The sequence below is a fragment of the Arachis hypogaea genome, chromosome 20 (assembly GCF_003086295.3).
Source record: "Arachis hypogaea cultivar Tifrunner chromosome 20, arahy.Tifrunner.gnm2.J5K5, whole genome shotgun sequence".
NCBI classification, from domain to species: Eukaryota; Viridiplantae; Streptophyta; class Magnoliopsida; order Fabales; family Fabaceae; genus Arachis; species Arachis hypogaea.
In genome coordinates, this window is record NC_092055.1 from 20,081,748 (window position 1) to 20,096,408 (window position 14,661).

Here is a 14,661-nt window from a genome sequence, read left to right on the forward strand (position 1 = left end):
TCTTGTAGCTTGTACCTCAAAGATTCCAAGTTTCTTCATTACAGAGAGTGGCATGAGGTTTATCCCTGACCCCAGGTGACACAGAGCCTTCTCAAAGGTCATGGTGCCTATGGTACAAGGTATGAAGAATTTTCCGGGATCCAGTTTCTTCTGAGGTAATGTCTGCCTCATTAATGCATTCAGTTCATTGGTGAACAAGGAGGGTTCATTCTCCCAAGTCTCATTACCAAACAACTTAGCATTCAGTTTCATGATTGCTCCTAGATATTTAGCAACTTACTCTTCAGTGATGTCTTCATCCTCTTCAGAGGAAGAATATTCATCAGAGCTCATGAATGGCAGAAGGAAGTTCAATGGAATCTCTATGGTCTCTGTATGAGCCTCAGATTCCTTTGGTTCCTCAAAGGGAAACTCTTTTCTATCCAGAGGACATCCCATGAGGCTTTTCTCACTGGGACTCACGTCCTCCTCACTCTCTCCAGGTTTGGCCATGTTGGTCATGGTTATGGCCTTGCACTCTCTCTTGGGATTTTCTTTTGTATTGCTTGGGAGAGTACTGGGAGGAGTTTCAGTAATCCTCTTACTCAGCTGACCCACCCGTGCCTCCAAATTTCTAATGGAGGACCTTGTTTTATTCATAAAACTTAGTGTGGTCTTGGATAGATCAGAGACTATGGTTGCCAGGCCAGAATGGATTTGTTCAAAATTCTCTGTCTGGTGCTGAGAAGATGATGGAAAAGGCTTGCTATTGCTAAACCTATTTCTTCCACCATTATTATTGAAGCCTTGTTGAGGCTTCTGTTGGTCCTTCCATGAGAAATTTGGATGATTTCTCCATGAAGGATTATAGGTGTTTCCATAGGGTTCTCCCATGTAATTCACCTCTGCCATTGCAGGGTTCTCAAGATCATAAGCTTCTTCTTCAGAAGATTCTTCTTTAGTACTGTTGGATGCAGCTTGCAATCCATTCAGACTCTGAGAAATCATATTGACTTGCTAAGTCAATATTTTGTTCTGAGCCAATATGGCATTCAGAGTATCAATTTCAAGAACTCCCTTCTTCTGAGGCGTCCCATTGTTCACAGGACTCCTCTCAGAGGTGTAGATGAACTAGTTATTTGCAACCATTTCAATGAGTTCCTGAGCTTCTGTAGGGGTTTTCAGATGAAGAGATCCTCCTGCAGAATGGTCCAATGACATTTTTGACAACTCAGACAGACCATCATAGAATATACATATGATGCTCCATTCTGGAAGCATGTCAGAAGGACACCTTTTGATCAATTGCTTATATCTTTCCCAAGCTTCATAGAGGGACTCTCCTTCCTTCTGTCTGAAGGTTTGGATTTCCACTCTAAGCTTGCTCATATTTTGAGGTGGAAAGAATTTGGCCAGGAAAGCACTGACCAGCTTATTCCAAGAGTTCAGGCTTTCCTTAGGTTGTGAATCCAACCAGGTTCTAGCTCTGTCTCTTACAGCAAAAGGGAAAAGCATAAGCCTGTAGACCTCGGGATCAACTCCATTGGTCTTGACAGTGTCACAGATTTGCAAGAATTCAGCTAAAAACTGATGAGGATCTTCCATTGGAAGTCCATGAAACTTGCAATTCTGCTGCATTAGAAAAACTAATTGAGGCTTAAGCTCAAAGTTGTTTGCTCCAATGGCAGGAATTGAGATGCTTCTTCCATAGAAATTGAAAGTTGGTGTAGTGAAATCACCAAGCACCTTCCTTGCATTGTTGTTGTTGGGTTCGGCCATAGTTGTTTTCTCTGTTTCGAAAATTTCAGTTAGGTCCTCTTCAGAGCTTAGTTTTCTCTTAAGAGTCCTTTCAGGTTCAGGATCAGCTTCAACAAGAATGCCTTTATCCTTGTTCCTGCTCATATAAAAGAGAAGAGAACAAAGAAAATATGGAATCCTCTATGTCACAATATAGAGATTCCTTTATGTGAGTAGAAGAAGAGAAGAATAGAAGAATGGGAAGAGAAAAATTCGAGCACAGAGAAGAAGAAGGGGTTCGAATTATGAGTAGAAGAGAAGTATTAGTAGATAGATAAATAAATAGAAAGAGATGAGAGAGGGCAGAAATTCGAATATTAGTTTAAAATAAAAAAAAATATTTTTGTTTTTATTTAAATTTTGAGTTAAAATTCGAAAATTAAGAGAAGAAATAAAATAAAAATTAAAATTTAAAATAATTAGTTAATTAAAAGGAATTTTTGAAAAAGGGATAGGGGATTTTCGAAAATTAGAGAGAGAGAATTAGTTAGGTGGTTTTGAAAAAGATATGACTGAAATAGAAAACTTTTAAAATCAAACAAAAAAATCAAGTGGTTAATTGAAAAAGATTTGAAAATCAAATTTTGAAAAGAGAAGAAGTTAGAAAAGATTTTGAAATTAAGTTTTGAAAAAGATATGATTGAAATTTATTTTGAAAATCATTTGAAAAAGAAATTTAAAAAGATTTGATTTTTGAAATTAAAGTTAATTACTTGACTAATAAGAAACAAAAAGATATGATTCTAAAATTTAAAGATTGAACGTTTCTTACTAGATAAGTAACAACTTAAAATTTTGAATCAATCACGTTAATTGTTAGTAAAGATTTTGGAAAATATGAAATAAAAATAACAAAAAGATTTTGAAAATCAATTTTGAAATTTTCGAAAATAAAGAAGAAAAATGAAAAAGATTTGATTTTTGAAAAGATTTGAAAAAGATAGAATTTTTAAATTGAAAATTTGACTTGACTAATAAGAAATAATTAAATTTTAAAACTTTTTGACTAAGTCAAACCAAATTTTCGAAATTTATGAGAAGAATAAGGGAAAGATATTTTTTATTTTTGAATTTTTATGAGGAGAGAGAAAAACAACTAAATGATGCAAAACATAAAAATTATGAATCAAAACAAGAAAAATATGCAAGAACACTTTGAATGTCAAGATGAACACCAAGAATACTCTGAATGTCAAGATGAACATCAAGAACATGTTTTTGAAAATTTTTAAGAAAAGAAACACATGCAAGACACCAAACTTAGAAATTTTCAATGTTTAGACACTAACATATTGAAAATGCATATGAAAAACAAGAAAAGACATCAAACAAGAAAAATTTAAAGATCAAACAAAGAAATTCATCAAGAACAACTTGAAGATTATGAAGAACACAATGCATGAGTTTCCAAAAATTTTGAGAAAAATTAAAACATGCAATTGACACCAAACTTAAAATTTGACAGAAGACACAAACAAGAAACCCAAAATTTTTTGTTTTTATGATTTTATAAAATTTTTTGGATTTTTCAAAAATTATTTGGAAAAAGAAAAATAAGAAATTCAAAATTTTTAATAAGAATTCCAGGAATCATGCAATGTTAGTCTAAAGCTTCAGTCTAAAAAGATTAGACATGGCTAGCCAAGCTTCAGCAGGACATTACATACAACAGCTAAATTGATGGGAATCAACTAGCTCCTGTGATGATAAAAGCATCATCTGAAACTCTAGAATTCATTCTTAAAAATTCAGAAGTCATAGAATAATTTATCTAAAAATTTTTTTTTTCGAAAATAAAAGGCTTAAAAATAAAATAAAATTACCTAATCTGAGCAACAAGATGAACTGTCAGTTGTCCAAACTTGAACAATCCCCGGCAACGGCGCCAAAAACTTGGTACGCAAGATTATAATCTCAACTCCTTTTCACAACTCCACACAACTAACCAGCAAGTGCACTGGGTCGTCCAAGTAAAAAACCTTATGTGAGTAAGGGTCGATCCCACAGAGATTGTCGGCTTGAAGCAAGCTATGGTCATCTTGTAAATCTCAATCAGGCAGATTCAAATGGTTATGAGATTTTGATAATTAAAATATAAATAAAATATAAAATAAAGATAGAAATACTTATGTAATTCATTGGTGGGATTTCAGATAAGCGTATGGAGATGCTTGTTGCTTCTGAATCTCTGCTTTCCTACTGTCTTCATTCAAACATTTATACTCCTTTCCATGGCAAGCTGTATGTTGGGGGATCACCGTTGTCAATGGCTACCTTCCGTCCTCTCAGTGAAAATGGTCCAAATGCGCTGTCACCGCACGGCTAATCATCTGTCGGTTCTCACTCATGTTGGAATAGGATTCATTGATCTTTTTGCGTCTGTCACTATGCCCAACACTCGCGAGTTTGAAGCTCGTCACAGTCATCCCATCCCAGATCCTACTTGAAATACCACAGACAAGGTTTAGACTTTCCGAATCTCAAGAATGCTGCCAATTGATTCTAGCTTATACCACGAAGACTCCGATCTTTCGGAATGGAGGCTAAGAGATACACACTCAAGCTATTGCAGATAGAACGGAAGTGGTTGTCAGGCACGTGTTCATAGGTGAGAATGATGATGAGTGTCATGGATCATCACATTCATCAGGTTGAAGTGCGAGTGAATATCTTAGAATAAGAATAAGCTTGAATTGAATAGAAAAATAATAGTACTTTGCATTAATTCATGAGGAACAGCAGAGCTCCACACCTTAATCTATGGGGTGTAGAAACTCCACCGTTGAAAATACATAAGTCATGAAGGTCTAGGCATGGCCGTATGGCCAGCCCCCTAAACGTGATCAAGAGATCAAAAGTGATACAAAGATGGTCAAAAAGATGATCTAAAGATATAAAATAAACCACTAAAAGTAGTTTTTATACTAAACTAGTAGCTAGGGTTAACAGAAATGAGTAAATGATGTAGAAATCCACTTCCGGGCCCACTTGGTGTGTGCTTGGGCTGAGCATTGAAGCTTTCACATGCAAAGACTTTTCTTGGAGTTAAACGCCAGCTTTGGTGCCAGTTTTGGCGTTTAACTCCAGCTTGTAACTCAGTTTTGGCTTTAACTTCAGAATAGAGCAGGAAGTTGGTGTTTGAACGCTAGTTTGCGTCATCAAAACTCGGAAAAAGTATGAACTATTATATATTTCTGAAAATCCCTGGATGTCTACTTTCCAACGCAATTGAGAGCGCACTAATTGGGTTTCTGTAGCTCCAGAAAACCCATTTCGAGTGCAGGGAGGTCAGAATCCAACAGCATAAGCAGTTCTTTTTTAGCCTCTGAATCAGATTTTTGCTCAGGTCCCTCAATTTCAGCCAGAAAATATCTAAAATCACAGAAAAACACACAAACTCCTTGTAAAGTCCAGAAATGTAAATTTTGCTTGAAAACTAATAAAAACATAGTAAAAACTAACTAAATTATACTAAAAACTACCTAAAAATAATGCCAAAAAGCGTATAAATTATCCGCTCATCAGCAACGCTCAGGATACGAGATAACCTGCATGCTAAGAAAGCTAAAGTTCATAAGTATAACTAAACAAAAAGTGAGAATAGAGAGTCAAGGATACAAAATAACTAGCTCCTAACTCAGCCTGCAAAGCCAAGGCTGGCCGGAGAATATTTACGTACATATAAACATAGCCCGAAGACCAAAATACATACATAAAATCCTAGTTCTCCATAAACCTCTAGGAGGTACAAAATAAACAAGTTATTCTAAGAGAAAGTTAAGTACATATAAACATAAACTATATAACACAAAGGAAACCCAGGAACCACTTCGCTTCAGAAGTCCAGATGCCTAGTGAAGTGTCTCTTGACCTGCATTTGAAAATAACAACACAGTATATAATGAGAACTGGGGTTTCTCAGCATGGTAAAGGTGCCATGCATATAATATATAAGGTCTTGGGAATGCCAGAGACAATCCTAGAACGCCGACACTTAGATATAAAGCTTAAAGAAATAAAGCAGAAACCATAAGTCAGGGTGGCTCTCTAAGGCTTTCTAAACTTAACCAATTTCCTTAAGATCTACCTAAAACTCAGCTAAAACCCTAAATCTCTCCGCTTTCCCTCCGTTCCTCCGTCTCTAGTGAAATTACAAAGACAAACAAACAACAGCACACACAAGTAGGATGCAAGTAATACAAATAGCAAGTATAACAGTTAGCATGTTATACTCATTTAGGCATAATGCACAATCAGACAAAATCACACAAATGCATATGGTGAATGTCTATCCTACTAGCCGTGAGCTCACGCGTCGGTTACTTTGCCAAAATCCGACACATCTGGTAGCTAACCCAGACATTTGTCTCCAGGGTGCGCATCTCCAAGAGGATCATAAACGAAGGAGAGTGATTTTCCATCTTCTCCTGGAGGTTTCACGAAGGAGAGTGCCTTTCCACATCGAAGGAGTGTGCTTTTCCACCTTGTTACCAGGGAAGAATGTGGGGAAAACAATACGAAGGAGAGTGGCTTTCCACCTTCCCCACATCTACATCACGACAAGAGAGGGAACTTCCATCCTCAACTTGTCATCCGAACACATTTTCAAGTTAACACGCAAGCAGGATCGCACCCAGACCTTGTGGTAGCACGAATCCCACACCGTCGTACTGTTGTACCAGCAAGTGTACTAGGTCGTCCAAGTCATACCTGAGCGAGTCAGGGTCGATCCCACGAGGATTGTGGTTTGAAGCAAGCTATGGTTATCTTGCAGGTCTTAGTCAGGCAGATCAGAAGGTTGATAGATAAATATTTGTGAGATTATTATAATAGGGTGCTAATACTTTAAAGATAGAGTTGAGGATTGGAGTTGCTTTGCCATTCTGAATTAACTCCGGTATTACTGCTCTCTTTGCTTATGAGTGATTTCTTAAATGGCAGGCTATATGTGATTGACACTAGTTTGGGCAACTGCCAATACTCCTCCAGATCTAAACCCTAGGTTTAGTACGGATCCATTCTGATTGAGGGTAAAGCTTGTACAGTTCATTCTCCTTAATGATCCTACTCAAAAAGTCACAGACAAGGTCAGATCTTCCAGATCAAAGAATACTACACCTTGAGTTCTAGCCTCTACCACAGAGACCCTAATCTCCCCAGAAATCGGCTGAACTGATGTCTCGAGAAGTCCCCAATAATGTCGTGGATTAGCCATCTGAGAGACGTATATTCAAGCTGGTGGTTCATCATTGTCCAATGAAAGACGCACTTTGAACCCATGTAGAATGTGATAACCTTATGCCAGTTCAATGCATTCATATTGATGAAGAACAAATATATATCTTAGAATTAATCAAACACAGATCGAAGAGAAACAGTAATACTTTTATTAATTCATAGGACTCAGCAGGGCTCCTCCCCTCAACCTAGGAGGTTTAGAAACTCATACTGATAAAAAACACATGGTAAAACTCAAACATAGCATAAAAAGGTCCGATGTTCCTCTAATGATTATGTAAAATACACTTTAAATACTAAACAGATGATTAGTAAGGGTAAAACAGTCTATCTAGTGCTAAAATTCACTTATAGAACCCACTTGGTGAGTGTTTGGGATGAGATTTGATGAGATCCACATGCTATGAGGTCTCTGGGCGTGGAACGGCAGCTAGGAGGTCCTCTTTGGGCGTTTGTATATTGGTCTCTGCTCTTTTGGGTGCTGGACGTCTGGAAGGGGGCAGGAAACTGGCGTTGGATGCTAGTTTTGGGCCTTCTAATCCGAAGCAAAGTATGGACTATTACATATTGTTGGAAAGCTCTGGAAGTTAGCTTTCCATAGCCGTTGATAGCACTCCATTTGAACTTCTGTCGCTCTAGAAAAGCTCTTCCAAATGCAAGGAGGTCAAATCCGGACAGCATCTGCAGTACTTTCTCTGTCTCTGAATCAGACTTCTGCTCCAACTCCTCAATTTCAACCAAAAAATACCTAAAATTGCACAAAACAAAAAAATTCAGTAGAATCCAAAAATGTGATTTTAACAATAAAAACCTATAAAAACTTAATAAAAACTAAATAAAATATGCTAAAAAGTATATGAAAATGATGCCAAAAAGCGTATAAAATATCCGCTCATCACAACACCAAACTTAAACTGTTACTTGTCCCCAAACAACTAAAAACACAGTAGGATAAAAAATAAAATTAAGATACAAATAAATTTCTAAGTTTCAAATGAAGCTTAGTTACAATTAGATGAGCGGGACTCAGTAGCTTTTTGCTTCTGAATAGTTTTGGCACCTCACTATCCATCGAAACTCAGAGATGTTGGCATCCTTAGGAACTTAGAATCCAGATGATATTATTGACTCTCTTAGTTAATCTTATTTTGATTCTTGAACACAGCTTTCAGAGTCTTGGCCGTGACCCTAAGCACCTTGTTTTCCAGTAGGTGAAAACTCAGGTGAAGTCGACTTCACGTGAAGTTGATATCTGAGAGCCGTTAGATGAAAATTTAGTCAAATCATTTAACGACTCTCAAATATCAACTTCGGGTGAAGTCGACTGCACCTGAGTTTCCATCTTTCCAGTATTACCACCAGATACAACAATGTCATAGACACTTTAATTGGGTGAACCTTTTCAGATTGTGACTCAGCTTTGCTAGGGTCCCCAGATAGAGGTGTCCAGAGTTCTTAAGCACACTCTTTTTGCTTTGGACCACGACTTTAACCGCTCAGTCTCAAGCTTTTCACTTGACACCTTCACGCCACAAGCACATGGTTAGGGACAGCTTGATTGAGCCGTTTAGGCCATGATTTTATTCCTTTGGGCCCTCCTATCCATTAATGCTCAAAGCCTTGGGTCCTTTTACCCTTACCTTTTGGTTTAAAGGGTTATTGACTTTTTCAATCTGCCCTTTTTTTCTGCATTTTTGGGCAGTAATGGATTTTTCTGCTTTATAATTTTTTTCTTTTTGCCATTTTTCTTTCTTTTTCGCGTGCATAAAATTTTTTTCCTTTGCAACATGCTTTTTATTTTTCTTTTTTGCTGCTTTTTCTTGCTTTAAGAATCAATTTTATTGATTTTTCAGATTATCAATAATACTTTTCCTTTTTTCTTATTCTTTCAAGAGCCAACATTCTAAAATTTCAGCTTTAAATATGCACTGTTCAATCATACATTCAGAAAACAAAAGCAAATGACACCACATCAACATAATTAAACTATTCTTATTTTAAATTTAAAATTTATGTATCTCTCAATTATTTTAAATAAAAATTTTCTTTTAAGCAAGGTGAAAGATATATGGAACATTTTATAACTTTTAAGACATCAATGCACATGATCATGCAACTAGAACAAGAGAACAGACAAAACAGAACAGAAAACAGAAAAATAATAAAGGAAAGGAGGTAAAAGAGAACGAGTCCACCTTTAATGGTGGCGTCTAGTGCTCCTCTTTGAGGATCCAATATGATGCTTGATCTCTTATTTCATTGAGGGTGGTAGCATGTCCTTGATGCTCCATGCTCAATTGCTCCATGTTAGTGCTCAATTCTCCAAGAGAAGCTTGCCATTGATCCCAATAGCTTTGGGGAGGAAAGTACATCCCTTGAGGTATCTCAGGGATTTCATACTGAGGCAGCTGCACAGGCTCTTGTACATGCTCTCTAGTTTGCTCCATCCTCTTCTTGGTGATGGGCTTATCCTCACCAATGGAGACATCTCCATTTATGACCATTCCAGCTGAATTGCATAGATGACAGATGAGGTGTGGGAATGCTAACCTTGCATTGGTGTGAGGCTTCTCAGCTACCTTGTACAGTTCTTGAGGAATCACCCACCTCAGTTCCAATCGTAATGCAATGGATCATGATGGCTCTGTCAACAGTCACTTCTGACCGATTGCTAGTAGGGATAATGGATCTTTGGATGAATTCCAACCATTCTCTAGCTATGGGCTTATGGTCAACCCTTCTTAGTTGAATGGGCTTGCCTTGGAAATCCCTTTTCCACTGTGCTCCTTCCACACAGATGTCTGAGAGTACTTGATCCAATCTCTTATCAAAGTTAACTCTCCTAGTGTAAGGATGAGGATCTCCTTGCATTAGAGGCAAGTTGAACGCCAACCTCACACTTTTCGGGTTGAAATCTAAGATTCTTCCTCGGACCATGGTGATCTAATTCCTTGGATTTGGGTTCACACTAGTGTCATGGTTTTTAGTAACCCATGCATTAGCATAGAAGTCTTGCACCATGAGAATTCCAACATTCTGAATGTGATTGGTTAGGACTTTCCAACCTCTTCTCCGGATCTTTCTTCAGATTTTCGGATACTCATTCTTCTTGAGCCTGAAAGGGACCTCAGTGATCACTTTTTTCTCTACCACTACTTCATAAAAGTGGTCTTGATGAGCTTTGGTGATGAATCTCTCCATCTTCCAATATTCAGAAGAAGTGGCTACTGCCTTTCTTCTCCACTTTCTAGAGGAGTCTCCAACCTTGGGTGCCATGAATGGTAATGGAAAGAAAAAAAACCTATGCTTTTCCCACACCAAACTTAAAACTTTGCTCGTCCTCGAGTAAAAATAAGTGGAGGAGAAGAATGGAGTAGAAGAAGAAAATAGAAGGATATAGAGGGAGAGAGGGCTTTCGGCCTTGTGGGTGTAGTAGGGTATGAGAGGTGTGTGTATGAAAGGTTATGAAGAGGGTTATTTATAGGAGTGGGGAAGGGTATATGTTCGGCCATCGGGTGGGTTTTGGGTGGGAAATTTGATTTTGAAGTGGGTGGGGGTAGGTGGGAGTTATGATGGTTTTGGGGAAGTGGTATGGATGTGATTGGGCTAGGGTTTATAGGGAAGTGGGTATGGGGAAGTGTGAAAGTAAGTGGGGTAGGTAGGATAGGTGAAAGATGATGTGGGACCCACAGGTCCTGAGAGGCTAGGAAATTTAGATTTCCTGCTTCTCTGCATTGGCGTTTGAATGGCCAGGGGCTGCTCTCTGGCTAGCGTTCAACGCTAGCAATGCTGCCCATGATGGGCATTGAATGCCTAGCAGGGATACCCTGGCTGGCGTTCAACTTTAACACTCCATCTAGAGTGTTCTATTTTCACTGCTGTGAAATTCTGTCTCTATTCTAAATGCTGCATATGATCATGACTCTAAAAATAATAAAAATAGAATAAAAGGAAATAAATAATTAATTAAGGTTGGGTTGCCTCCCAACAAGCGCTCTTTTAACGTCATTAGCTTGATGGTTAGCTCCTTACGGAGGTGAGTATGGGCTCAGATTTTTGCCCCTTACAGTGAACTTTCTTCCTGTTCTCCCATGAATGAGCTCCATATGCTCTAGAGACAGGACACGACTCAGTGTATGTGGTAAGGCTGGCTTCTTAGTGAAGACAACTCTCATGCCAGGTGAGAGGCCTTCAGTTGAAACTTTCTTGTCCCTCCAGCCTTTAGGTACTTTCTTCTTAGTACTTTTGTGCTTAGATCTTGTTGATGGCTGCCCAACACCAGACTTAGAATTGATGTTTGGGGGCTCTGCTATGCTCTGCACAGAAAGAGAGGGTTGGAACACTAGGTATTGTATAGTTGTCTCTTTCTTATCAGAAGGAAAATTGGGATTGGACATCTTGAATAAGATATAGTCCTCTCCTAATTGGAATACCATTTCTCCCTTAGCCACATCAATGATAGCATTGGCTGTGGCTAGGAAAGATCTTCCAAGGATGACACAGTCATCCTCATCCTCTCCTATGTCCAAGACAATAAAGTTTGTAGGGATGTAGTGGTTTTCAACTTTTACCAAGACATCCTCTACTAAGCCATATGGCATCTTCATTGTCTTGTTTGCCATCTCTAATGAGATGTTTGCAGATTTCACCTCAATGATGCCGAATTTCTCCATTACAGAGAGTGGCATGAGGTTAATGCTTGACCCAAGGTCACACAGAGCCTTTTCAAAGGTCATGGTGCCTATGGTGTAAAAAATCAGAAAGCGTCCAGGATCTGAAAGCTTCTGTGGTAGCTCTTGTCGAACCAAAGCATGGAGTTCTTTGGTGAGCAGTGGAGGTTCTTCCTCCAATGGCCTTGTACCAAATAACTTGGCATTCAGGTTCATAAGAGCTCCTAGGTACCGAGCAACTTGCTCTTCCCTAGTGTCCTCATCCTTATCCGAGGATGAGTAGTCATTAGAACTCATGCACTGCAGAAGTGCATGCAAAGGAACCTCTACGGTCATTATGGTTTCCTTTGGTTCTGGGCTAGGGGATTCTTGAGTGGGATTTAGGTACTCAAAGAGTGTGCTTTGACTGGCGTTCAACACCAGCTCTATGAGCTCTTTAAGTGTTGAACTCCATTGCTGTCCACCCTGACTGGCGTTAAACGCCAGTCCCTCTAGCATTCTGGGCATTGAACGCCCAGCAGGAATGTCTTTGTTGGCATTCAACGCCAGCTTCCTTGGGATTATGGGCGTTGAACTCCCAATGAGGGGTTCCTCACTGGCGTTTAACGCCAGAAAGCCTACCTGGTTGGACGTTGAACGCCCATTGAGGGGTTCCTCACTAGTGTTCAACGCCAGAAAGCCTAGGTGTTTGGGCGTTGAATGCCCGGCCAGTGCTCTCTGGCTGGCGTTGAACGCCAGCTCTGCTGCTAGGATGGGCGTTGAACGCCCAGTGATATGTCCTTCACTGGTGTTCAGCACCAGGCTTGCTGCCAGATTGGGCGTTAAACGCCAAATGATATTTCCTTCACTGGCGTTCAACGCCACCCCATTCTCCTCCAATTCGGCCTTCACCTCCATGGTTATGGCCTTGCACTCTTCTCTAGGATTTACCTCAGTATTACTGGGAAGAGTTTTAGGAGGAATCTCTGGGATCCTCTTGCTCAGTTGACCAACTTGTACCTCCAAGTTTCTAATGGAGGACCTTGTTTCATTAATGAAACTATGAGTGGTCTTAGAGAGGCTGGAGACTAGAGTAACTAAGTCAAAAAGACTCTGCTTAGAGGTTTTCATATTTCCTTGAGAAGATGGGAATGGTGGCCTGTTATTGAACCCATTCTGGTTCCTAACCACCTTGATTGTTATTGAAACCTTGCTGAGGTTTCTGTTTCCATAGGGTTCTCCCATATAATTCACCTCCTCCATGGTGGGTTGCTCAGGATCATAAGCTTCTTCTTCAGGAGAAGCTTCCTGAGCACTGCCAGCTGCAGTTTGTATTCCAATCAGATGCTGGGAGATTATGTTGACCTGTTGGGTCAAGATCTTATTCTAAGCCAATATGGCATTCAGAGTATCAACTTCATGAACTCCTTTCTTATGAGAGATCCCATGGTTTATAGGATTTCTTTCAAAAGTGTATATGAACTGGTTATTTGCAACCATTTCAATGAGTTCTCTTGCTTCTGCAGGTGTTTTCTTAAAGTGGAGTGATCCACCTCAAGAGCTGTCCAATGAAATTTTGGACATCTCAGACAAACCATCATAGAACACGCCTATGATGGACCATTCTGAGAGCATGTTAGGAGGACATCTCCTGATCAATTGCTTGTATCTTTTCCAAGCTTCATAGAGGGATTCACCTTCTTTTTGTCTGAAGGTTCGAACTTCCACTCTAATTTTGCTCATCCTTTGAGGGGGAAAGAATTTAGCCAGAAAAGCATTAACCAGCTTTTTCCGAGAGTCAAGACTCTCTCTTGGTTGGGCATCCAACCATAGCTTAGCTCTGTCTCTTATAGCAAAGGGAAAGAGCATAAGCTTGCAGACTTCAGGATCAACTCTATTAGTCTTTACAGTATCACAGATCTGTAAGAGTTCAGCTAAGAACTGATGTGGATCTTCCAATAGAAGTCCATGGAATTTACAGTTTTGCTCCAGAAGAGAGACTAACTGAGGCTTAAGCTCAAAATTGTTAGCTCCAAAGGCAGGTACAGAGATACTTTTGCCATAAAAGTAAGAGGTAGGCATGGTGAAGTCACCAAGAACCTTTCTGGGCTCCTCTTGAGGTTCAGCCATGTCTTCTCTTTCTTGCTCAAAATTTTCTGAGAGGTTTCTTTCAAAGTGTTGTGCTCTAGCTTGTTGTAAATGTCTCCTCAGAGTCTTCTTAGGTTCAGGATCAGGAGTCAAGAGGTTCTTTATCCCTGTTCCTGGTCATAAACAAGAAGAAAAGAAAAGAAGGAAAAGAAGAAAGCTTTTTGTACCAATAGGCAAGAAGCTGCTCCTTAAAGTGAGATGTGAAGAAAGAAGAAGAAGATAGAATAAAAGAGAAAAGTGAAGATGGAAGAATAGAGAAGGGAAGTAATTCGAATAAATAGAAGTGAGAAGAGAAGAAGTATAAGTAAATAAGATAAATAAGAATTAAAAATATTTTTGTTTTTATTTTATTTAATAATTAGTTTTCGAAAATTAAGTTAATTAATTTAAAAAATTTTAAAATTAGTTAGTGAATTTTTGAAAATAGAAGAGAGAGAAAAGGAAGAAGTTTTCGAAAATTAAGAAGAGATGAGAGTTAGTTAGGAGGTTTTGAAAAAGAAGAGAGAGAAGATAAGATATTAATTAAGAAAAGATTTTAATTTAAAATGAGATAAGATATAAGATAAGAAAAGATTTGAAATTAGAAGAAGATAAGATAAGAAATTTAATTTTTGAAAAATATTTGATTTTTAAAATTTAAAATTTGAAAAAGATAAGATTTTTAATTTTGAAATTTGAAATTTGAATTCTTAAAATTTGAAAATTGAAAAAGATAAAATAAGATTTTTGAAAAATATTAGATTTTTGAAAAAGATATGATTTTAATTTTTTAAAAGATTTGATTTTTTTGAAATTTTGAAAACTAAGATAAGATAAGATAAAAATTTGAAATTGAAATCTGAATTTTTAA

General features: G+C 38.3%; 2 non-coding genes across 2 annotated transcripts; both read left to right on the plus strand.

Annotated features, from left to right (window-relative positions):
- The first annotated feature begins 1,254 nt into the window (after nt 1-1,254).
- LOC112787824 (small nucleolar RNA R71) lies at nt 1,255-1,362 on the plus strand. The gene has a single exon (XR_003195214.1). It is a non-coding gene; the product is annotated as a small nucleolar RNA R71 (small nucleolar RNA).
- Nucleotides 1,363-13,291: 11,929 nt separating this feature from the next.
- Nucleotides 13,292-13,400, plus strand: LOC112787891 (small nucleolar RNA R71). Its single transcript, XR_003195277.1, has one exon. It is a non-coding gene; the product is annotated as a small nucleolar RNA R71 (small nucleolar RNA).
- Nucleotides 13,401-14,661: the final 1,261 nt, after the last annotated feature.